Source organism: Astatotilapia calliptera, chromosome 3 (assembly GCF_900246225.1).
Source record: "Astatotilapia calliptera chromosome 3, fAstCal1.2, whole genome shotgun sequence".
NCBI lineage: Eukaryota > Metazoa > Chordata > Actinopteri > Cichliformes > Cichlidae > Astatotilapia > Astatotilapia calliptera.
This window is the reverse complement of record NC_039304.1, coordinates 34,022,204-34,048,708: the sequence shown is the minus strand read 5'-3', so window position 1 is coordinate 34,048,708 and position 26,505 is coordinate 34,022,204. Positions and strand designations below refer to the sequence as shown.

At 40.1% G+C, this 26,505-nt stretch overlaps 1 pseudogene; it reads left to right on the top strand.

Moving 5' to 3' along the window:
- Window positions 1-6,228, top strand: part of LOC113014380 (low-density lipoprotein receptor-related protein 2-like) — a 31,152-nt pseudogene extending 24,924 nt beyond the window's left edge.
- The last annotated feature ends 20,277 nt before the right edge of the window (window positions 6,229-26,505 follow it).

Sequence of the window (26,505 nt, the reverse complement as noted above, 5' to 3'; positions counted from 1 at the left end):
GTGATTGAATAAAAGTAGAGATGCGTTTACTGGTCTCGAGACAAATTCTATTGTCAGGCAAGTAATTAATCACTACTCTTCTGTAGCTGTGATCGCGTGAATGACTGCGGAGATGGCAGCGATGAGTTGCGCTGTACATATGATACCTGCAGCCGCAACCCAGTTCACCTGCAGTAACGGAGCCTGCATCTACTCTTTCTACATCTGCGACGGACAGAACGACTGTTTGGATGGTTCGGACGAGGCGGACAGCTTGTGCCTCACGCCTCAGCCCCACCTGCTCTCCTCAACAGTACATGTGCAAGTCGGAGAGTGCATCGATTCAATAAGGTGTGCAATGGACAGAAGGACCTGTCAGGACGACAGTGATGAAATTAAGGCTGGGTAAGAGGCAAACAAATATGGAAAAACTGTGGGACATTTTTGATAGAATTTATGAACTGTATTTTCCTGTCATACAGCATCTAAAAGGAAACTTTGGTTCCACAAATCTTCCCCATGCATATGGTTAAAGTATATTTAATGAAAAAGATAAGGTGTCACAAAAAGTATATTTGTCAATCAGACCAAGCCTATGTGCTTTCATATTTTATGAAAATGTTTGCTTTTATAAATATATGTATATTTATACAGGTTTCTTTGTGCTACATATTATAAATACTGATGATTTATTCTGAAAAGATGGAGTATGTAATGAGACGTATTTGTCTGTCTGTCTGTTTGTTTGTTAGCAGTCCAACATCCACAGTTTTCAAGATACACATTTGCAGATTTTGTGACAGTAGACACAAAAAACAGCTCAGGATGATTTAATTTTGGTGAAAATCAGAGGTCACGTCAAATATGAATATCTGTGAAAATGTTTTATGGATTGTCCTTAAACTTGACAATAAAATAGAGGGCCTTGGGGACGTGAGTACCTGGGTTGGCTAAGCAGGCCAATCTTGACCTTCAATGTTTGCACCAAAAGTCAATTTAAATTGAATTTTTTTTACGAAACCAAAGATTTCAGTCAATCACCTCCAATCACCTCCAATCATGTGGGCAAAGATAATAAAATACACAATTTTAGTACATAATACTTTTAAAGTCATGAGGTCAAAGGTCAGGGTGACACAAATGAGGAAAAAGGCTCATTTGAGATTCCATTGGTTAATCTCCACATTTTTAAAGCAATATATAGTCAGTGGAAAACATAAGCACTGTCATTGTTTGAGCTCTTTTAAAACATTCTCTGTTTCAATACAAAATTATACAATTTCACTATGATAAACCATCAGAGTTTTAGTATAGCTCTTGCCCTTCATGCAGAGTGTGCTCTTTGAGTGCTCTTGTTACCTGTATTTTTGCTGCAGGTCTTAAAACCTCATCCATATTCTGTCTTTGCTCAGCTTCTCACTTTTTCCTTTATCTCTTTAGGAATTAATGAGTGTCTCAAACCCAGCAGTCCACAAGTGCGCCCCAAATCTGCACTGACACCTCACCGGTTATTACTGTTCCTGCAACCAGGCTACCAGCTCATGCCAGATGGCAAAGCCTGCGAGGACCTCGACGAGTGTGTCAGCACACCCGCCGTCTGCAGCCAGATCTGCGAGAACAGTTTTGGCTCATACCACTGCAAATGCGCCCCAGGGTACATCCGCGAACCGGATGGACGCACCTGCCGTCAGAACAGCGGCATCAACCCATACCTCTTGTATACCAATCGCTACTACATCCGCAATTTGACCACTGACGGGTTACAGTTGAGCATAGTCCTGCAGGGCCTGACAAATGTGGTGGCATTAGAATTTGATCACTATGAGAAGAGGCTGTACTGGCTGGATGTAGGGGCAGGAAAGATTGAGAGGATGCGCTTCGATGGGAGCGACAGGGAGACGCTGGTGAGCAACGATATAGGAGGAGCTGAAGGCCTGGCGCTGGACTGGGTTGGCAGGTTTGTAAAACAGGAGAAACCTAATAGATAATAATCTGTTACATATAAGTATTTAGGTCATTAAGTAACAAGAAGTGATTCGCACAATTGGAAAACAATTGTTTGCACATGTACTCCTATTTTATTTTTTATAACTAGCAAATCGCTCTCAGAGCACAAAATACATCCTGAGTAAACACACACACGCACACTTCCATATATAAAATAAAGAAAAAGAGAATATGAATGGGGTAATTTTATTAACTTTGCATCTATGTGTTTCACAAACAACATCTTTTTAATTTATATATTTATTTAATTTTTCTCCTTCCTGTCTCCTGCAGGAAGTTGTACTGGGTGGACAGGTATTACAGCTCAGTTCATGTGATGGAGCTGGATGGGCGCTACCAGAAGAAACTGCTGTCGGGACACTTTACAGATAGAAATCACACCTACGTTATCACCAGACCTCGTGCTGTGGCTGTTAACCCTAAATATGGGTATTCACACACACACACACACAGACACACACACGCACACACACATACAGAGAAAATCTATGATTGACTCTAAAACCAAACGTGTGCAGTTGTTTCTGCCTCCCGGTTTTTAGTTGTTCCCATTCCTTTGCTTCGACTTTTCCTCATCCCTCATTCCTTCATTCCTGCCCTCTTTTGCCCAGATGGCTGTACTGGACCGACTGGGGTGACGCAGCATATATCGGCAGAGCTGGCATGGATGGAACAAATATCAGTGCAATTATCACAACCAAGCTGGAGTGGCCTAATGCTCTAACTATAGACTACACCAACAACAAGATCTTCTTTGCTGATTCCCACCTTAACTTTTTGGAGTGAGTTCATGAAGTATCCCACAGAACGTTTATTCTGTGTTGCACTGAATTATCTAAACATTGATTTCTCTTTATGTTTCTACATGTGAATTAATCACATTGTGTATAAACCTCCCTATTCTGTGCATCTTAGCTTTGCAGACATGGACGGCCAGAATCGGCACCGGGCCATCGCTGGCTCGCTTCCCCATGTATTTGCTGTTTCTCTATTTGAGGACTGGGTCTACTGGACAGACTGGAACACGCATACTGTGGAAAAAGCTCATAAGTACACTGGCGAGGAGCGTACAGTTATGGGCAACAACACCCATCGCCCCTATGACATTCACGTCTACCATCCCTACAGGCAGCCTCGAAGTAAGTATATGACAGCTGTGTGCTATTATATTCCCGGCATCACAATGGACGGCAGAAGATAATTTATATTTAATCGTCTTATTCCCCAGGTGAGAACCCTTGCTCGTCCCATGACCTGACCTGCAGTCATCTGTGTCTGATCGCGCCTGGAGGGCAGCGAGCTACCTGCGAGTGTCCCGATCACTTCATTGGTGTGGCTGTTGGATTTAAGATCCAGTGTGTTGCTGACTGCTCCAGTACCCAGTTCCGCTGTGGGGACAATGAGAAGTCAGTGTGACAGAAAGTCATGATACTTTACTGTACTGCTTATTAACCATCATTAGGGGTAAAAAAAATTTGTACATTTTCTTGTTCTTAGGTGCGTTCCGATATGGTGGAAGTGTGATGGTCAGTCGGACTGTGGTGATGGCTCGGATGAACCTCAGACCTGCCCACCTCGCTACTGTTCAGCTGGCCTGTTCCAGTGTCAAGATGGCAACTGCACCTACCCTGGCTTCCTCTGCGACGGCCACCAAAACTGCCCTGATGGCTCAGATGAGGATGCTGCTCTCTGCAGTATGACAGTTTCCTGAATCCTGAATACGAACTCTAAATAACTCAATCAAATAAAAATTGAACAGAAAAAAATACTTTACGTTTACCAGATTCAAGTTTTTAACTATGATTCTTTTAGGCCTTTATTTTTTCCTTTTTCTCTTTTTTTTTCTTTCTTTCTTTCTGCTGAAAATGAAAGCCTGTTTTCAGGAAGAGGGTTCAATGTTAAACCTGTTTCCTGTCCTCACAGGCGATCACCGCTGCGCTGGAAACCAGTTCCAGTGTAAAAACAAAAGGTGCATTCCTGTGTCCTGGCACTGCGATGGAATAGTTGACTGTACAGATGGCAGCGATGAAGATGCGGAGACTTGCTCCCAGAAGACCTGCAAACCGGGAGAGTTCACGTGTGCAAACGGCCGCTGTGTGCCGTCAATGTATGTGTGCGATGCCCAGGACGACTGTGGTGATGGATCTGATGAGCCGTATGAAGTCTGCAGTGAGTGTTACTGTCACGCGAATTAAATATGTCCCAACCATGATTTCCTTTTCTTTCCCCCATGTCTGTCTGTGATGAGCACAAAAGGAGCAGCTTAATTGATAATAGCCGTGCACTTTGCAGAACCGCACGACTGTTTAATCAAGCAACGACTTATCTGTTTCAGAGATATACAATCGATTCAGACACAGCGCAGGTGTAACCTGGGTGAATTAATGAAGCTGCACGTAGTGTGGATTTTTCTAAATTTAAGTTGCACAGTCAATCCCTCCTCCCCCTCTTCCGTCTGCTTCTAATTACTGTCTGTCTGGCTCTGTCTCAACTCATCCTCCCTCATTATTTCTCACCCTCTTGTCACCTTGCAGACTTTATTTTCGATCTTACTACTAATCTCACCACTTTCCTTCCATCCTTTGCCTGATGTCTCTGTCGCCTTGTCTCCACAGTGGGTCCAGACTACAAGTGCGATGAGGATACAGAGTTCTCCTGCAAGACAAACTACCGCTGTATTCCTCAGTGGGCCCGCTGCGACGGCTCAAACGACTGCATCGACAACAGCGACGAGGAAGGCTGCGGTCAGTGCTCATGTGTCAGCAGATGTGTCGGGGCTGTCAGACCAGCTGCATACTGCACATGTGTCAAAATCTTAAATTAGTTCCTAAAGATCTGATGATATTGTGGTGTACTTTAAAAGTTCAAGCTCTGCAATGCTTGTAGTTTCTAATCCAGAAAAAGAAATCTGAATACCTTTACAGATCATTTGCACCACTCAATCATTAAATAACATATTTATTCGTTTCAGCCTTGGCTGTAGACGACTTTAAAGCTCCGGTTCCAAAGATTAAATAATAATGGGTGTAATGCAGAACAGTAAAAACAAATAGCAAAGATGCATCATTTTATAGACAGAAATTACACTGTAAGAAGGTGGTCACACACAATTAGTATTTATTAGTGAAAATGTATCAAGCTGTGTTAAAAAGGCTAAAAACCCATGAAGTTAAAGCTACAGTGTATAAGATATCACCACCAGATGTCAGTAGAATGCAGATTGCAGTCTACTGACAATGTCAGGAATAAATAAGCGTCCTTTTATTTATATTTCCATGTCTCAGAGCCCTGACCGCGATGACATCTTGGCCACTATTTGCAAGATTGTGGGGCTTCCACAAACTGGCGCCGACTTCTATGTATTTTTAATGGATTAATTCTAAGTTTATGAAAATGCATCAATCTGTTGGAAGCTGTAATAACACACTGATCAATTTATATTTATGAGTACAACCTTCTTTTATTCTATTAAGTAACCTAAAAATTGACACACTTTACCTTTAAGTCTTTGGTTTCAGCAGGTTAAAAATCTTATTTCCCAAAATGTTCTCATGACCACATGTTCAAACACCTTTTGTGCTGCTGCTTTATAACAGAGGAAGTGACCTGTGACCCTCTGGGAGATTTCCGTTGTGACAATCACCGCTGCATTCCCATCCGCTGGCAGTGCGATGGCTCTAATGACTGTGGCGACAGCTCAGACGAGAGAAACTGCCGTAAGTTTTTCAGTTCAATCTGTTTCAAAAAATGTCTTCTTATTAAAAATGTTTCTTCTGACTGCTTTTTACTCATGTAGTTTGAAGCCTCATATCACAGCGGCCACACATCTCATATTGAACACGTGTGTGTGTGTGTGTCTCTCTAGAGCCAAGGCCGTGCTCTGAAAGTGAGTTTCGATGTGACAACGAGCAGTGCATTCCCGGAAGCTGGACGTGTAACCATGTCAACGACTGTGGGGACAACTCGGACGAGCGAGACTGCGGTGAGCAGACGCCTCCTCCTCATGCTAACTCCTCGGCCTCCTTAAAATTACATCCAGCCGTAAACAAAACACACACGGGCGCAAACACACACATCAACATAACATCTTGGCTCTCTTCCAGAGTTGCAGACATGTCGTCCAGGTTCTTTCCAATGTGACTCGGGTCACTGTATCCCCGCTATTCTGCAGTGCGACAACCGACCCGACTGTCTGGATCTGTCAGATGAGACCAGCTGTCGTAAGTTTACAGCGTGAAAATTAATGGCACTCTGGGCCCCCGCAGTACTGTCAGACTGGGCATTCTGTGACAGCTTGTGTGAGGATCGTCCTGGCACACCACCACCTGCAACTGTGCTGATGGATACTCTTGGAGGCAAGGTCATTTGTTTGCAGAGCAAATGTGTCAGGTCAGAGAGTGCAGCACATGTCATGGTACCTGGGTTTAATTTTGCTGTTTAAAAGATGAGACTGAAATCCATTAAATAAAAAGACATTATTGTTTACAGTCCAGCTGATGACAACGATCTTCAAATATCATCTTTTCCTCATATTTTGTTTGCAATTAACATCAATGGTTACATTTCTCGTATCTGTTTATTTGTGTTTTTCAGCTGGGCTGGCCACAGCTAAAGTTTCACCAATGGGTGATGTGATGATGAGCTGAGTCTGCACGGGCGCATTGTCAGGTTCTTGGTGCCATCCCAGGGAAAAGGTTTAGCAGTTGGCAGTCGCCTACAGCTGGCACAATGACAAAGTCTCTCTGAGTCGATACTTATACCAAAAAAGTCAGTTTGAATTCTAATGCTGATGAAGTCTTATTATGTTTTATTGTTATTTTTTATACAACAAACATAATTCCAAAAACTTGTGAAATTCTTTTGCCAGTTTATTCCGCAAATACTATGTACGGAGGCGACAATTAAGGGCAATTCTGAATATTTCGGTTCACAGCGTCCAGATATTGCAGTTGATTGGATCAACCTCAAACGTTTATGGACTGGAGGCCAGGGTGGAGCGCATTGATGTGTTGACTTTCGATGGAGGCAAATCGAGTGATCGCTGGTGGCTTGAAAAACCTGCGGACCGCTCATGGCCTCGCCCTGGACCCAACAGTGGGTGAGTCCTTAAATAAACTGACGTGGTTTTATTAATCACAAAAGATTGAAATATGAGTTTCACCGTTTGGGACATTAGGTTTTGAATTACTGGCAAGTTTTTTCATTACAATCAGTTCAGGAAAAAGTTTGATAACATCATAATTTGTGAGTTGAAGAAATTGAGTGTAAAAGATTGATGTCCAAGATGTCTTGGAGTTCACCGAGTTTGCTCATATAACAAAAAAAAAATCATATAACATCCTTTTACATTTTTTTTTTTTTGGTTTGTACTACATGTTTTCACAGGACATGGGTGGTGAACAATGTGCAGGTCTAAGCCGAACTGCCTTCATGGAGCAGCAATCGTTCGCACTGGTAGAAGCCAAGGCTCGGCACGCCAACAGGAATTACCCTGATATCATCACCCAGAGGGTCTATGGTCTGACAGCCACTTTGACACAATGGAGACTGTCACGTACAGCGGTTTGACAGGAAAGGGTTACATTAGAAATAAATTGTTGACCTTCCTTCAGTTGTATCCTCCTTGATGTTCTTTCTAAGGCGTACTTGTGTTCAGCATAGAAATAGTCCTCAAATGGTGAACACAGTCGCCACATCCTTTTGAAATTGCTTTATTTGAAAACCACGTATTCTCACTGATGAGCAAGATGGGGATCGAGAGCAAATCGCTTCAATGGCAGCAACCCCAACCCTCCTCTATCGTGCGCGAACCGCCAGGGCCATGTTGTCGTCTCCCACCTTCATGCAGCCTCTGGGTAAGGAGTTCAGTCACATTCAGTCTGAGAAAACAACTTTAAAATGTCTGCTTTCCCTTGAAGTATAAGTAACAAGATGCCTCTTAATTATGGTTAAAAATAAAAATATTAAAAATGTATTCTCCAAGAATCGTGAACTGCTTACTTGGACTAAAAAAATCTAATCAAACTTGTTGGAACAAATTTTATCTTATCACAAAAAGAAAATTTCTGTTTCATAGAAGCTACATACTACACGAGTGATTGTTCATAAAATGACATTGTCTTTGTTAATGCAGTGAAGAACCCTTGTGGAGAAACTCAATGTGGCTGTGACAAATTTTGTGTCTAAGTCCACCGCACTGACAATGATGTTTGGGCTCCGCTGTAAGTGTCGCCGGCTATGACCTCCATTCGCCTTCGCGTCCTGCTTCAGAGTTATCTAATTTGTAAAACCGACCTTACCCTTCTCTTACTACACGTGTTTATATACGTGTTTCTGTTCGGGGTTTAAAAGAAAATAGTTAATGAAATGTATAATAATGTGGCTGACAATTTAAAAATTACAATCCTTTCTGGTAAAGCTAGAATCTGGGAATTTTGTTGTTTTTATATATCATTTAAACAGCAAAGGTTTATTTATGATAATAAGCCCTTGGCACTAATTTTTGTGCAGAGGTGAAGGACTACTTTACTGGTGGCCTCGTCACTGGCGGTGCGGGAATCCCATGAATCTTTCCACGCAGGAGACATCACTCTGCCCTCACAGGCCCTTGGGGCGTCTTTTTCTGGCTCTGCAATGGAGTTTGACGGCAATGAGGGACTGTTTTTCTACAACGACAGGTCCAAAGGCCTCATCTATAAGTCGAACCTCAATTGGCAGTGGTGAGTTTTTGGACTTGGTAAAAAAAAAGAAAAGTTGGCACTTAGGGTGCTGATTTTTATAACTCAACCTGATATGTTACAGTGTGTAATCAAAGCGATCTCACCTATGATATTTATCCAATCTCAGTTCAGCAGATTTACGGCTACAGAGTGGATAGTGTACTCCATGCATATTACTGGACCTCAAAAGTTTGTTTGGACCACAAGCACTACAGCTCAGATGGTAGCCTTCAGAGTCCACAGACAAGTTCCAGACGAGACATTGTGACGTATTAGGGAACCCAAGGGAGATTGCAGTGCATCAGTTCTGGGTGAGTTTATCAGATTTATCACAAATAAACTCCTGAAAAGATACTTGCGCTGAGAGGTTTTAGGTGTGTAGAGGGACAGGAAGAATAAACACAATAGAATGGTAATGAATATTTTTTTATTCAGATTTTTCTGATCATAGAAAAAATGCTGTCTATTCAAACCACTTTTACTATACTCACTTACTCTACACATAACTTCCTAAACCACAGCCATCAGCATGGGCCTCCACCCTTTATATTCAGATAACAATATCATATTACTGTAGTCTACTGGCATTACTTCACCACATTTCTCCACAGCTAACTTTTCTGTCTACTGTATCGTCCAGGCAGTAATAATGAGAGGCTTCACGGATGCAGGCAATGCGTCCCTCTTGTCAACACAACACGGGATGGGCCATTGGGCTTGCTGTTGACTAGTAGTAAGTTAGAGTGGTCAACTATGTCAGTATGAGAATACCGCTTGGTCATTTAAAAAATAAACAGTAATGTGTATGGACTCAGCTTACCTTCTTCTTTGTGATTTCTCTTTGACAGAATAAACAGGCCTGTACTGGGTCGAACCCTTCTTGATCAGATTGCCACATTGATGTTGAAGTAAGTGACACGACAAGATCATTTACCAAACATCGGCCAGGATCACTCAGCCCTACTCTTCTGCACTTTTATACAGGTTAATTCAACTGTACACCTTCATTTCAAGAATTTACTGCACAAAACACAAACACACCATACTCACCATAGCAAGCTCTTAAGGAAAACCAAGGTTAGCCTTATTATTGTTTATTTGATTACTTCTGCTTCTACAGTATGCATCTATTTCGAATTCCCCAAGTCCAAAAATGGAATTGAAATGGACTGGAACTTACATACACTTTTCTACTCAATTAGTATTCAAAGTACTTTCTACTGCAAATCTCACTTACCAAAACAAAACACAATCAAGCAGTGCTTTTATTATGCCAAGAAAGCACATGCATTTACACCAATGATGCGAATTCGGGACCAAAAATCAGGTTTTCAGTTTTCTTGCTCAAGAATACTTTGACACATAGCTGGCAGGAACAGGAACTGATTGACACGCGACCTTATGTGAGTGGTAGCTGACGGCCACTCTACCTAGCTTGTAACAACCACAAATCACATTTATAACCATTTAATGTTATTTTAGTTACATTATCAACTGCTTGTAACGCAGCAATATCATCTTGTAGACTACCTGTATGTGGTCTGATACAAGGACAGTGCTATATTTCGAGATGGAGGAAGAGGGACGTGTGGAACATTATGTCAGACAAGGAACACCGCATCATGAATATCAAGGCCTATACAGCTTGACCTCCACAGCAGTAAGTTTATCCAAAGAAAGACACTGGATTCTGGAAAGTGCTTAGAGGTGCAGTTTAGTGCTGTTAGGACCAGACTTTGGAGATTTTGAGTGGCGGTTAGGAAGTAAAAATGATCTCCGGGTCAAGACACACATTGAGCAGTGTAAAGCAAATCGATGACCCTACTGACTTCTTCCTCAGTAATCTTTCTGACAGGCTTCAATAGCCGATGGTAATACATGGCTGCCAAATGGACACTGCAGCCACGTCTGTTTTCCAACTCCCAACTATGTCGAGTTTTGTGGCTGTCCAGTTATGGTATAAACTTCAGTCAAATCAGAGGGACTGCATCAAGACGACCCGTTCCCCACCTGACAACATCTGCGGGACTTACTTTTCGAAGTGTGACGAAGGACGTTGGCCGATCCTAACTCTGACCGCTGATGGGATTGTGGACTGCAGAATCAGACTGATGAGGCCAACTGGACAGATTCAGTGAATGAAAAAGAAAACGCACATTGCTTAGAGTTAGTTGTAAGAAGATTATTTCTTAAGCTAATCCAAATGTCGCCCTCATTATCTTTATCAGGAGCGACCTGCTCTCCGTACGCCTTTCACCTGCAACAACAAGCATGTGCACTATGCCAGGTTTGCGCTGTGATGGCATGGACGACTGGAGACGGGCTCAGATGAGATTTAACTGTCCCACTCAAAACGTGTCCCTACCAGCGTTCATCCGGTTACTTCACCGCAAACAACAACAGATGCATCTCTGCAAAAATGGGTGCGACGGTGAATAATGACTGTGGATGGCTCTGATGAGCACAATTTGCAGTAAGCACAGATCCACAAGTCTTCGAATTGCTGCACATACAGCTATTAGGTTATTACATATTAACATACATGTTTAAAAATAAATAAATAAATGAGCTCTGTTTGTGATTATCAGATTCAACCTCACCACAGCCCTCCCAAACTACTTCTGTGTTCCCGAGGCATCGCGTTGCATCAGTAGCTCTATGTTTGTGATGGAGACCAAGACTGCCTTGATGGGCTCTGATGAGAAAGATTGGGTAGTATCTGGAAAATCATTCCATGTTTTAGTAATTTTTTAGAGCTTTGGAGCAATATCGTATATTTAATGCAACTAGTTTGATGCAGCAAAGCTTCAAGCCACTGATTTATTGGCATATTGACATTATGTTTTTTTTGTGCCATAAAAAGTTTACTCGTCTTTTCTTTGTTTTCCTGTTCCTTTGTTGTTTTAAGAGTTTCTGTTCCTCGTTGAGTTTGCCTGTGCCAGTGGGGACCGTGTTCTATTCAAGTTATCGTGGTGATGAGTGTTTGACTGCAGGGATCATTCTGAATGAACAAGGCTGCCGTATGTACCTGCCACAGAATAAGTTTTGTATAAGTATAGATTGGGAATTCCACTCTCTGCCAAATTTATCAGAGAAAGTCAATGAGTTTTAGTTTATTATTTATTTATTTCGTTTGACAACTCCAGCCACCCGAGGTCCAGGCCTCTGCCACGATTGATTGAGTTTCAGGTGCCAGAGCGCGGTTTCTGCGTACCAGATGGTGGGAGTGTGTGGTCACTCAGATTGCGAGGATGGGCCTTCTGATGAAACACAACTCCGCCCCCACCTGTCACCTTGTAGATCCAACTACTCCAATGCGCAACAAGATAGCATTCCAATGAGTTGGTGGTGTGATGGCGGAAAGATTGACTGCCGGGACAGAGTGATGAACTGAACTGCCCCACCCCTCCTTACTTGCCCCTCCGGACAGTGGCTGTGGTCCGATCATGTGAGGTTGTGCATCACCAGGACAAGTGTGTACGGCCAAAGGGACTGTCCCAATGGAGCAGATGAGTCACCTATTCTGCAGTGAGTAAAGCATTGTGTTAGTAACATTAAATCTCTAAATGGACATAAAAGAAAAGAATTAGGAAGCGTAAATGCTTTATATTACTTAAAACTGCTATAAGTAAGACAAATGACAAATGTACTAAATTACACACAAATGCACTTATTTACGAAAAAAAAAAAAAAAAAAAAAAAAAAAAAAAAAAAAAAAAAAAAAAAAAAAAAAAAAAAAAAAAAAAAAAAAAAAAAAAAAAAAAAAAAAAAAAAAAAAAAAAAAAAAAAAAAAAAAAAAAAAAAAAAAAAAAAAAAAAAAAAAAAAAAAAAAAAAAAAAAAAAAAAAAAAAAAAAAAAAAAAAAAAAAAAAAAAAAAAAAAAAAAAAAAAAAAAAAAAAAAAAAAAAAAAAAAAAAAAAAAAAAAAAAAAAAAAAAAAAAAAAAAAAAAAAAAAAAAAAAAAAAAAAAAAAAAAAAAAAAAAAAAAAAAAAAAAAAAAAAAAAAAAAAAAAAAAAAAAAAAAAAAAAAAAAAAAAAAAAAAAAAAAAAAAAAAAAAAAAAAAAAAAAAAAAAAAAAAAAAAAAAAAAAAAAAAAAAAAAAAAAAAAAAAAAAAAAAAAAAAAAAAAAAAAAAAAAAAAAAACAAAAAAAAAAAAAAAAAAAAAAAAAAAAAAAAAAAAAAAAAAAAAAAAAAAAAAAAAAAAAAAAAAAAAAAAAAAAAAAAAAAAAAAAAAAAAAAAAAAAAAAAAAAAAAAAAAAAAAAAAAAAAAAAAAAAAAAAAAAAAAAAAAAAAAAAAAAAAAAAAAAAAAAAAAAAAAAAAAAAAAAAAAAAAAAAAAAAAAAAAAAAAAAAAAAAAAAAAAAAAAAAAAAAAAAAAAAAAAAAAAAAAAAAAAAAAAAAAAAAAAAAAAAAAAAAAAAAAAAAAAAAAAAAAAAAAAAAAAAAAAAAAAAAAAAAAAAAAAAAAAAAAAAAAAAAAAAAAAAAAAAAAAAAAAAAAAAAAAAAAAAAAAAAAAAAAAAAAAAAAAAAAAAAAAAAAAAAAAAAAAAAAAAAAAAAAAAAAAAAAAAAAAAAAAAAAAAAAAAAAAAAAAAAAAAAAAATACAATAATTGTACCTTTAATAGATACAAAAACAAATATAAAAACAGATAACAAAAGATAATAACCCAAATAGAATGTCAAAGACAAATAATACAGAACAACAGATTAGCCCTTCTGAAATAGATTGGGATTATCAAGAAAAAAATAATACAATAAGATAAATAAGAACAGATAGACAAAGAAAAACAAAAAAATATGCCTCATTACACCCAGCTCCGAAAAAAAGATATATAGATACGCATTCTATATTACTAGACTCGTAGATTGAAGATGACTGTTCCACTCGAGCAACGGGGGCTGCACGACAGTTGTATTCAGGCCCATTGGGCTGAATTGCACCTGATCCACCAGGAATCAGCTCCTCAATTACTCAAAGCGCTGTCGCGATGACATCAATGAGGTGGTTCCTGGTTTCTGCACCAGCAGCTACAATGAAAGAAGGAAGCTCTCAGGCCGCTGTTCTGATGGTTACCTCCTAAGCCAGATGGACGGTCAGCCTGGCAAAGGCACGAGTAAGCAACAAGCAACACAATACAGGAACTGTCTAACTATATAGCATTAAATCTTATAAAAATTTACAGTTCTGTCAGAGTGCACTCAACGAGCCTCACTTCTATCTCTTGTTTGAACGCTCGCACCCAGCTGTGCTTTTGTTGCCAATACGTGTGTGATCTTGGCTCAACGCGAGTCAACATAAGACCACCCCTGATGAGTCCAGTGAATCAACCGTTTAAGTATTGTGACTGTAGACTTTGAACTAGTGTCACTTCCAAGAATCTCCTGGGCTGTATACCCAAAGAAGACAAAAGATATGGAGCCCTACCAGACAAGCCACTTGCACTATAAAGGCTAAACAACAGAGTTTCTTGCTTTAAATCATCAACATGTAAATGAACGGTTTTAATTTTATGAGTGCACTCAATATGTCACCTGTTGTTTTAGGTTTCTCATTCTTGTCTGATGTTAACAGAGAGTATTGCTGTCGACTGGATGGTCGGGAATCTGTATTGGACAGACTATGTCATGGAGAAACATTGAGGTTTCCACTACTGGATGATTTACGTAATAGTATTCGCAAGATGGTCCTTCATGAGTAGAGATATACCAACTCCCACCTGTGGGTAATGGTTTTGGGACCCGTCTGACTAACCTAGTAAGTACAGCTCAAGTTTAAACATGGATGTATATGTGCAGTATACATTATGTAATTTAATCAGTCTAAGCAAACTGCCCTTTAAAGAATTTTCACCCTATATTTTACCATACTCTAAAAATACAGCACTTTGACCTCTTCTGTCTCCTACGTGTTCATTCATGCCGTTTAACCAACCTGATTTCTGGTCAAGACTGGGGCCAGAACCTCCAGAATTGAGCAGGAACGCAACATGGACTGACATGAGAATAATCTATCCGTCAGCACTAAGACTGCTATCTGCGCCAAGATGGCTTTACCCTGGATTCCACACAAAGAGAGTTTCCTATCTTGCAAGATTGTCCTATATTCTCGACTATTATGCAACTCTCCTTGCTATATGTGCGAAACAACACATATCAGGTATATGCAAGCGAATGATTGTTAAGTGTTGTTTTTCCTGTTCTCTCATATAAGAGAACAATTATTTACTCCTTGATTCAACGTATATACCCTTTTTAATCATTTCTTTCAACTGTTTAGAGAACTGAAGACATTTGTGTTGTCACTCACTCAGCATGCATTAATAGCAGGGGTGTTTGATCATGTCTTTATTGGAAGTTTACTGCCAATAAACCATCACAATACCAATGTAGTGTTACTTAAATTATTATAATCATTTCACAAAGCTTCTTGACATCCGATGTGTGTTAACACCAGGTTCGCCAGGCACCCACTATGGGATAGACATCTTGAAGTACGTACCTAGTTTATGACTGGTCAGAAACATGAAAAAATTGCCATACCAGCAAGAGTGATGAGATGACCAACAAGTTCCATTTAATTCTCAGGTATGGGACACATCACTAACTCACATGAACAATGTCATACCGCCCCTATGGCATGTGAGCTTCATCCATTCAAACAACCACGGTAGTTTTCAATAAAAACAAATCTTACTGGGATTACTGTAGCTTAAGAAGGTATTCAAAAAGTGTTGGATGTCCTATATACTGCAGTACAATGAGTTTCACACACACACCACCAATTGAATGACCTCTACTCTGTAATATATAACTACAAGTCATATACTCTTCAGGAGAATGTTTCTTTCTTTCTTTTTATTGTGAACCCATCTATTAATAGTAGATGTTTATATTTAAATAGTGAATATCAACAAAAACTTATAGTACATGAAATGTTTATGCATCTATTTGCGTCTACTTTGGGGTAGTATGAAATGGATATGGAGGGAGTGGCCTTCAGCATTTTCTGGTCCCCTTTGGCATCAATATTGATACCCTAAAGAAAATAGGGATGCGATTCTCACAAATCAATGCACGCAAACCTGCTCCCAGAACGTGGGTCCCACCAGTCCCGGTCACTGTGAGCGTGGAAGTCAGCCTTTTCCTGTTTCATTTGTCATCTGTTTGTTCACTAAATTCTTCTTTTAATGTACCAGTGGTGGGTAGCGTTTAATGAATCCGGATTCAAGGCTGAAAGGTGCTCGCGCTTTGGATTGGGTAGCCATGCAGACCCATGCAGCCGACACCTGCGTGCACTCAGCTGTGCCTGCTGTCAACACTGTAGACACTCGAGGAGTACTACACCTTTCCACTGTCATCATGAAGCTGGAGCTGACAACGCACGTGTGGCACAAGGTAATTTTGGTTTTACACCTTTCTCTGACTCACCTGTTCGCAGAGGTTACAGTGGCTGAACGTACATATCCCAGCGATACGTACATGCGTTTTTCTGCTCAGTGCGTTAAATTCTTTGTAAAATGTTTTTGCTAAACAAAAGATCTTCTACAACCTGCTGCACCTCTTGTATCTTCTCCATTTCATTTCTAGTGATGACACTCCCTTTCTTTAATTGTGGTTACCGATACTGTGATGTTTGGCATTCCCCTCGGAACACCACATACCCTTTCCAACAAATGCAATGACCCCACAGCATGCTGCATAGCCAGGAGTAGGATTATTGACTTTGATGTATCAGGAGGCCAGTTTGTCAATTGGTGTCAGTGAGCACTGTGAGTGCGCATGGTCTTAAACTGGAAGAGAGGCCTGACAAATTTTGAAAGCATGCAATAGATGTTGAGTGTGACACATGCTTAGATCTCTAAGATTGTTTACAATCAATTCATCTATATTAGAAGAAACTTGTATTTCATTTTTAAAATTTGAAGTAGTTTTTAAAAGCAGAGAGAATGAAAATACAGATATACCAGATGCACATCAATATTTATCCTTCTCAATGCAGGTTTACTGCTATATATTTAATAATTGACTCTTTTTTCTCATGCCTTAGGAATATCATTTGTGAGGACGTGACAAACCGAACGGAACTAATACATAAACTCTAGTTTGCTCCAGCGCGCGTTGTATACATAGGCTCACCGGCCGGCGTCGGACTTTTAGGACTGGATATAGGTTTCCGAATCAAATATAACACCAAAATACCCTACTGCCACAAACCATTGAAGTACAGCATAGGAGACAACCTGAGATCATTTGATTAAATGTAGTGACTCATACGTTGCTTGTGCATTGTCCTGGCTCACGGTACACTGCATACAAAGGTTAAACTAACAGCTTGACTTTAGAAGGAGATCAGAACACCTGGCCAAAAAAGACATTAAATACAGATGCGTCATGATGTGATGTTTAAATTACAAAAAATACCCCAAATCAAACATATACTTTCCTTTGTGTGTTTCTTGAGAATATTGTAGTATAATATACTATTTAATTTTTATTATATATTATTTTATTATTATTCATAAATTGAGTATGATGGTCAAAAGTTTTTGTTTCTTTGGAGAAGTTTAGTTAGCAAATTATACAAACCTACAAGGTAAAAAATGCTATGGATGGTTAACTCAAGAGTGTTTTGTATCTTTTGATTGAGGTTATGATTTGCCTTTAGGTTTTTGCATTTTAGTTATTTATTGGGGGATTTGTTTTTGTAGTTACGTAAATACGAAGTCGCACCTTAGGTTTAACCGTAGTGAGGAGTGAGCATATCAGGAAGACCTTATCACATCACGAGAGAAACAAGGTAGTTAGAGAGCCCATTTGAAATGTGCTGTGAACTCCAGCCAGAGAGGTAAATCACATGACTTCATAAACATTAAAAATACATATAATTACCTCCTCTCGATCACCGCTATTTAGTTCATATATGTATATAATTTATTGGTAAGTCTACACAGCAACAGCACCCCTAAACTTTAGCCATTAGAAGACGAAAAGTTGCGCTTGTGAATTATGTTGGTCAATTGCTACTTTGCTTCCTGTGACATATAACCAATTAAAACAGTAACTTGGTCCAAGACGTGATTTAACTGAATTGTCCTACATGATTTTATTCATGATATAGAATATTATTGCTCATTTATAGGGAAATCTACCCTAATGTAACTTTATTCGTCCAAAACTAAGAAAATCTCTGTAATGTATTTTGACCTTTAAATTCCTGTTTACTATCTGCCAATTTGTTGTGTGCACCCAGCAAAAAGTCTTGCGCCATTAGGGTAGTGTGACGTTTGACTGAATGGGAGAGAAGGTTGCGCGGGTATATGACTCGCTGCGACCATCACTTTCATGTAACCTTCCACTTGCCATCGAGAAAGTTCATAATGGATCAGACACCAATGGTGTTCGGGCCTGTGAGTTCCTCCAGAAGGTCGCCTGCCTGGACATGGGATCGGCAGCAACCTTGTGCAACACGTCTACACAGAGCAGCTTGGCTAACATCAGCGTTCATCCACTGCTGGGACAGTCATCCACCCCACATTACTGGGGCAGTGGCGGCCCGTGCAGATCAGCTATTCCATTCACACTGCATTTGCACAGCGGAGTAGCGTGCCAGACAATTACCCCTTTGAATATGTAGCACCTTTAACTATAATCTCTTTAATAATTTTCAGTGGGTCTTATTTTCCCAGTTTGAGCGTGGCACTGTAAATGGACCGGGGCAAGCGTGTGACAGTGGTCAGCAGTCTGTACCTCAATCTCCAGTGGGCTCTGGTGATCATTACGCAGAGAATCCTTCTAACGACCCTGACCCTGGACTATCTATGAGGTCATTGGAGGGTGGCTGGTCGCGAGTATAGGTAAGTGATTGAAGAGCAAATGCGTACCTGAGCCCTCCAATGGTCTCAATAAAAGTGCATGCAAAGAGACAGGTATGCTGAAAATGAGAGTGTCTTTACACAAATAACTACAGAAGTTGTCCGTTCTTTGGATTTATTGGTTAATATAGATTGGTTAATTATATATACAATTAACCAGCCAGTGACTGAGGAATGAGTAATTAGGGGCTTAATTTATATTCTTTTTCTGAATCTAGCCTTTTGGTCTTCTTGCATCGATAACATTTTTCTTTGATATATTTCACAAAAGATGTTAATGATCTTTACATTTTGGGAGCATTCATTGTGATTGTGGCCATACTAGGAACAATACATACTGTCTATGATCCAAAAATGTGGTTTATTTGTGTTTAATGAGACAGATATCTGTAACGTAAGAATGATATAGATATTTGATATTGGCTTTTATTAAAATTCTATTCTCATTAGATCTCATTTTTTTCACTTTTCAGTTCTTTATCTGAACATATCTTAACTTCAGCTATTTGGTTCCGTTCTTTGGGCTGCGTGGAGACAAGTGATCTCTGCCACTGTGAGTGTAAATACAAGCTTACATCTAAATGTCTTTTGTCTATGTTAAGATGCTATTAAGTCTACTCCTTGAACTCATAAAAAACAAGTGTTTGCGTCACACTCAGTGTTTGAGATTAGATCGCCAGGAATACGAGAAGACAGAGTACTGTGAGAGTATTATTGGGAAGCAGGTTATTACAAAAAAAAAGTCCAAACTGAGTGTATATATGTTCCTCAATAGATCTTTCTCATTGCTGAAAGATACAGATTCGTTCACAACATCAAATATATTACTAATGAATACAGAATATTCAGTCAAACCTTTCATTTGTCAGGAGATTGGTATTAAATATCTTATATTCTCTCAGTCAAATTTAATGGGCATCCAAGAACGCTGCCTTCGCCACCCTGTCTTTTCCACCTCAGACTCAGCAGAACCACTAATTGCCTGCAGCGTTCAACAACGGCGGCTGTCCCGCCCTTGATTCAGGCCCAAACCCGACAATAAGAAGACCTTTGCCTGCACTACAGGGTGTCACCATTCAAGATGGCCTCCAGCGCCAAGATATGACATCTTCGCCTTGCTCCACTCGCTTTCATGGTATATCCGTGGCTATCACAGGCAAAGCTAGTCGTGGCTACTCTGAAGCTATGGTGGCCTTGTTGGCAGCGGCATGTATCTTGCCTCTTATTGTTGTGAATATGTAAGTCCTCATAAGCTTATTTCTCCCATATATACATATAGCAATTAGTATGAATCATCATACTGTTCGTAAATAACCCAATCTTCCTTCTGCTTGATATTTTTACTCACCAGATCACCTTATGTCGCATTCTTATCGATACAAGGTGATTGTAACCACATCTAAATCGTTGGCTATGTTGTCACTGTCACTCGAGAACAGCACTCTTACTCCCATACAGAAGGCACAGGTCTTTTTTCATAATGGCCAGAACTGATGAAGTGAGGGCATTGACTAGCTCGGGACTTTCTCCCTATGAGGAAGTCTCGCGGGAAAGAGAGCATTTCAGGTGTCTGCTGTTGACTGGCTTCGCAATCACATAATAGTCAACAAGTCCCACCAACCAATTTTATCCATCCACCTTACTAGCATTAAGTAAATGGTTACAAAAATCTACAAAACATAAGATTAGGAGAATTTTTTCTCACTCATAGCATATTTTTCACTATAACTGATGTATTGCAACCAATGCTCATAAGATTACCGAAACCACCTGGAATCTGTGGTGATGGCCATCAACCACGACTCTCCGAATGATTCTTCATAAGTCCTAGCTGATGGGATCAGCCCCTGAGTGGTGGCCTAGTAGCCTAAACTTCGCTACCTCTTTTGGACTGATGAGGCTCAGACCACGAAAGACTCAAGCGGGCCTTCGAGATGGCAACAAACCGCACAGTTTGGACCATACAGAGAGGCTGCAGCGTCACCTCAGTGTGCTCTAACATTGTGTGGATTACAAGTAATAGCCTCTTACTGACAGATGATGTTCAGCTTGATATATTTATCACGCAAATATGGCCATAGACGTGCGCAGAGGAGGGGCGAATTACATTCTGGTATATGGGATGGCCGTATCCATCTCGCAATGGAGGAACTATGACAGAGTAGTATAGGCATACTAACATACTCGTGGATGCGGAATAAAAGCTTGGAACTTTCCGCCAGTATAGAGGACCGCAGCCTTAATACCTCCAGCCAGTGGCAACAGCTTGAATTGCTAATTTAGCACAAGTTATGATATATATTAGCTCATTCTCTCCACAGTGATCAGATACACATAATAGTACAGCAGTAAACAGAAGAATATACACCTCTTTTAAGAGTCTGGAATATTATAATAATCATCTGATGTCACGTGTTTTTTGGTTTACTTGCCTTAATAGTTACAGCTCCACAAATAAAACAGTCTTTACTCGGGCTCGGTCAATTTAGCGCTTGGGTTTATCATTAAGAACCGTTTCATGTGGGACTGTGACTCATGTAAGAGAAAAAGCTCATTGACAACAGCGAAGGCAAAAATTGTCTGTCATACTTTTATGTAAGTGAATTAGCGATAGAATCTAGTGTGTTGTGCATTTAACAATCATTTCTTCACTGTTGCTATGCCGTATGCTATTGACAAAGATTGTGTTGCTAGTGATAACAACTTTGTTTACAGGAGTAATTCCGAGACAATTCTCGATTGTGTTGATGGACGTCACCATCTTTGAGCTATATTCCAGCTCACCATCTGCCAATCTGAGAGGATATATTTAACCCATTTTCCAAACGAAGGACAACCAGCTTGCCAGCGCCAGTCTCGTGCTTGCCATACCAAGACAAGCCAAGGACCATTTAAATGCGCTGTAGGCCCACGGGACACTTCTTGAGGATAATCGAAGTATCATGTTGGTATGAACCGGATGAGTTCTTTATGGTTTCTCCACAGCTATCATCGGCTAATAGCCCGAAGAGGTGATAGACCAACGGATCAATAGTCTACCCTATCAAAACATGTGATCATTGCAGAACAATGGCTGTTAATGGCCTATGTATATATGACTCCGAGAGAAACAATTTCTCAGCAGAAGTAACTCGATATGTCGGGATAGGTCGGCCGGACTGGCTACATCACCACCCACATCTGTCACAAGCCCCCCTGTCACTATCATCTCAATGAGTTAAGCATTAAATCACTCTTCAGATATCATCATTCATTTTTCTCCATTTGTGATTTATTTAATTTCAAATCTCTAAATGCTGCTTAGATTTGACAAATCCAGAGCGCGGGGTTGTTTCATTTAGGCAGTTTGATGCATAAAACAAAGCGTCCTTTACTTCACCCCGACAAGCATTATAAACGTTGAGATTCGTCAAGTCGATCGGAGTGTAGATGAGAAACCGGTCAAATCATAGCCCCGGCACTGGCCCAAGGCATCGTTGTTGATCCATGCTAGGTAAAACAAACTAATCATTCTCAAATGTCCCAAAGATTGAAAGAGCGTCTCACATGCTTCAAGGATAGCGGTTGACTCCCTGCTTATACTCTGTCATGAGTCGCATTCTCACTTTCAGTTACTTATATTGGACCTCACTCGCGAGATCTCCAGCTCAGCATTCTGAGAGTTGATGGGCAAGCAATGTGGTGGAGCGTTCCGGACTGTCCATCATGCTGGAGCACGCTGACATACGCCAACGGGTATAACTGTCTATAACTCATGAGGAGATGATGCTCATCTACTGGGTCCGAGATGTTTCGCCTTCATATGACTAGTAGGTTTATTCTCATATAAATTAAAAATTAGGAGGAGAGGACAGATAGCAGCAGATTATTCTTGTCTTGTTTAAATCTTTTTATACGTGACGACAGAAAACTTGATTTCCAGGGGCGGTCGCACCCTGATTGTGAGTAAGTCGATGACAGTGATCATGCAAAGGTCAGCTATCATTTGCATATCACAGGAAATTGTAACTGTCTACAAGTCAGGATCTCTTACTTGACCCGACTGGACTGAACAGAATGGTGTGGTCATTCAGGCAGATAAGTATAAGGAATGATGCATATGGCTTACATGGCTAGCCCAGAAATTTGAGACAACGTAGCCTACCAAAAGACATTCACGTCATGCTGAATCAAAGAGGAGATTTGCTCCAGGCTTCTGTCAAGCAGTTCAACGTGCTCAGTCATGTCTTGTGTTGTGCTAGTAGAGATGCAGCTTTATTGATACAACAAAAAGTGCGAGCGCATAATCCCACATAAGTTGTGTAATAGACAACAGAAAAAAGACAGGCAATAATACAAGGAATCATTATACCTGCAGTTATTCTTGGTGTACCTGTGGTTTTTTCAGGTTCCGCTCTGCTCTGAGGCCAGAGTGTCCTCTCTGAGGGAAACTGGTATATGGCAAACGAGGCACGAAGACTTGTATATAAGACAACGGGGAAAACGCTTGTGCAGCGCAGATCAGTTTACCTGCCTCAATGGTCACTGTAATCTTAGCACGCCTGGAGTGTGATGCAGAGTAAATGACTGCCACCGATGAACAGTGTATGAGCTCGATGAAGTTTTGTGGTGAAAATCTGGACATTTTTTTTCATACTCGTGTCTTATTTAACAGACAAACTTAGCCAAGCCAAGAAGCAAAAGCAATAAAGCTTATACCAACATCTGCAAAAATGCCTACTATGAGTGTTTCTTTAACCTTCCCCAAGCTCGAACGCTGACTCAGCCACATGACTTACAAAATTGGTGATCATGAGCGCTGCGTGGCAAAAGTTTACCACTCAGACTACATCCTGTACACAATATTGATCTGTAGATAACAACCCAAGTGATGAACAGTGCTTGCGCGCTTCCCCACATGTAACCTCTTTGCACCGATGTGTCACTCTAGCGAACCAGCTGTGTCGTGATGGCCTACAAGACTGTCGGGACAACGCTACCCGACGAAATTCAACTGCCTAGGGAGTATATTAGATGAACTAAATTGTTAGGGTCGTGAAGATATGTTGAACGATATAAACAATAGATGGTTACATGCAAGCACTAGAAAAAATAAATAAAAGATGAGAATTGAGAGTCAACTTGTTTATCTACTCCGTGTGTCCTCCAGAAACTAAAGTTGGACAATATTCAAGCAAATACTGTGCCTGTACTCACACCTTAAAAGATGATTCTATATTGCTAAATAATAATGTTATAAATAATTACGTTATTAGTGTCAAAGGCTGCCAGTGGCCTTGGGATGATCCGGATCTGTGCTCTTGATAACAGATCTGCTCCAGGCTGACTTCGTACATGTCCATAGGGCAGATGAAAGTTCGCACAACACCACTTCGCATCTTACCCTCGGAAACTATGTGACGGCTAAACATTTTTATACAAGTTTGTGATTGACAACCCAGATGATGAGAATCCTCTCTTCTTTTGTGTGAGCTGAGTCAAAGAATGTAGCTTCCTACGCTGAAATATATCTTTAAAGTGCACATCAATAAATGAGTAAAATCTAGCCAACACTGTAGCGCAGCCCTTTATGTGATGCCAACCCTACCACGAATGGGTTGATTACATTGTGCGCCACGATCAGTCCGTTTGTAATGTGGAGATATAAGTGTGCGATCCCTCAGACTTGGGGTGATGTGAGTATCTCAAAGCTATGTGATGGACAGATAACCTCCCTCTTGTGGGTGAGTGAATCGTGACGGCTGAAACATTAGTGACAGCTATATACATATTCACATGACTCTTATCATACTTTAGGATTCTCGAGATACCATTGAGTGACTCTTGGATTGCAGTAAGTAACATCACCTTGTATTTGAGCGAAAGCCATCCACCTTTTTTTCTCCTCTATTCATAGTCTCCCTCACTCAGACCTATCGTTATCTCAAATTGATTCTCTGTTCTATTCACTGTGCAGAAGATTATCAGAACATTGCTGTGTATGTTTGTTACTTTGGTTACTCAATAGGAAAAGCTGGATTTACGTCCCAGAGTCACTGGCTATGACGGATGGGCACAATGGACTGCTGGATAACAGCTGACGAGCTGCCTGGAGCATGGAGGTGTGGTGAGACACCAGTTAGATAGTGTCTGTCGTTATTTGTTTCAGCGTAGCTTCTCAAATATATTTTGAGTAATGCGTTTATATATAATCTTACAATGTCTAGCATTATCACACACTTTGCACAAATTTGCTGTTTTTTAATATCATATTGTTACACCTGTGAATGAGGCCAATACGTACCTGTATGATTCTGACAGTTTCAGCCTGTCCGAACCTGGTACCCGGGGCCGATCCCTGGGCGGCCTTTAAGCTTTGTGTGTATGGGGAGAAAGACTGTGCCATGCAAGCTGCATGAGCTCCAAAGGCTGTCCCAACGGACCTGCCCGAGTGAATGAGTTGCGCTGGCGCCACGGCTTTGCCGATCCGCATCTCCCTTCCGTAGATTTGGCACATGGATGACACTTGTATTAATACTTAGGAGATGTTTTACTCGGTCTCTGAAGCACGATCTCTATTGTACAGGCGATTAATTATATCACACTCGTCTTCTGTAGCTTCGATCCCAGTGTGAAGACTGGCGGAGATGGCAGCGATGAGTTTGCTGCTGTAGGATTATGTGATCCTGCAAGACAGGGTCAACCAGCTATCCACTTCTGGCAGTAATCGGAGGCCTGCATCTCACTCTTCTCAAGCATCTGCGGACGGAAGCAAGACGAAGTTCTGTTTTGGATGTCGGACGAGGCGAGAGCGAGCTTGTGCTCACCCTTGCAGTCCCTACCTAGCTCTCTACACAAGTACATCACCGTCAGCACGGGATTTCTATTCCAATAAGGTGTGCAATGGACAGAAGCGACTTCAGGAACGACATGGGTATGCAAAACGGCTGCTGGTAAGAGGCCAATCAAAATAGGAAAACTGTGGACATTTTGATAGAATTTATGAATGTATTTCCTTGTCATTTACAGCATCTTAAAAAGAAACTTTGGTTGCACAAATCTTCACATGAGATGGTTAAAGTATATTTAATGAAAAAAGGATAAGGTGTCACAAAAGTATATTTGTCATCAGAGCCAAAGCCATATTGCGTTTCATTATTTTCATGAAGGTTTTGGCCTTTCTAGTAAATGGGACTTTATAATCTCAGGTTTCTTGTCCCTACTATCTATTACACCGGTGACTGATGATTTATTCTGAAAAGGATGGGATATGTAATTGAGTACGATTTGTCTGTCTTCGTTTGTTTGTAGCAGTCAACATCCACAGTTTTCAAGATACACATTTGCAGATTGTTGTGACAGTAGACACCAAAACAGGCTCAGGATGATTTAATTGTGGTGAAAAATAATCAGGTCACGTCAAAGATATGACATATCTTTTGAAAATGGTTTTATTGGATTGTTCCTTAAACTTGACAATTAAGAATTAGAGGGCGGGACAGGCGTGGTAACAGTTCGGTGGAGTAACTATTCTAAAAAACATGAACAGACGTTAATTATGTTTAAAAATATGCCAAACATTCCTTCATGTTGGTTTGTGAGTGAAAAAAATCTTTCTTGATTGTTATATAGTGAGTTGACCTGGCGGTTGGCCTAAGAGGCCAATTATTGACCTTCAAGTTCAGCCAAATAAGTCCATTTAAATTGATCGATTGCCAAGCTCTAGTCATTCACATCCAACTCACTTCTCGATTATAGTGAGGCAGAATGTACATTATTTATACTCACAATCTTAAAGTACACAATACTTAAGTTCATCTCAAAGGATCAGGTGAGCACAAAATGAAGGGCATATAAAAGGTCCAATACGTCATTTGAGTTTCTCCATTGGTTTAATCTCCACATTTAGAAGCAATTATTATAATCAGTGGAAAAATAACTAGCTACTGTCAGC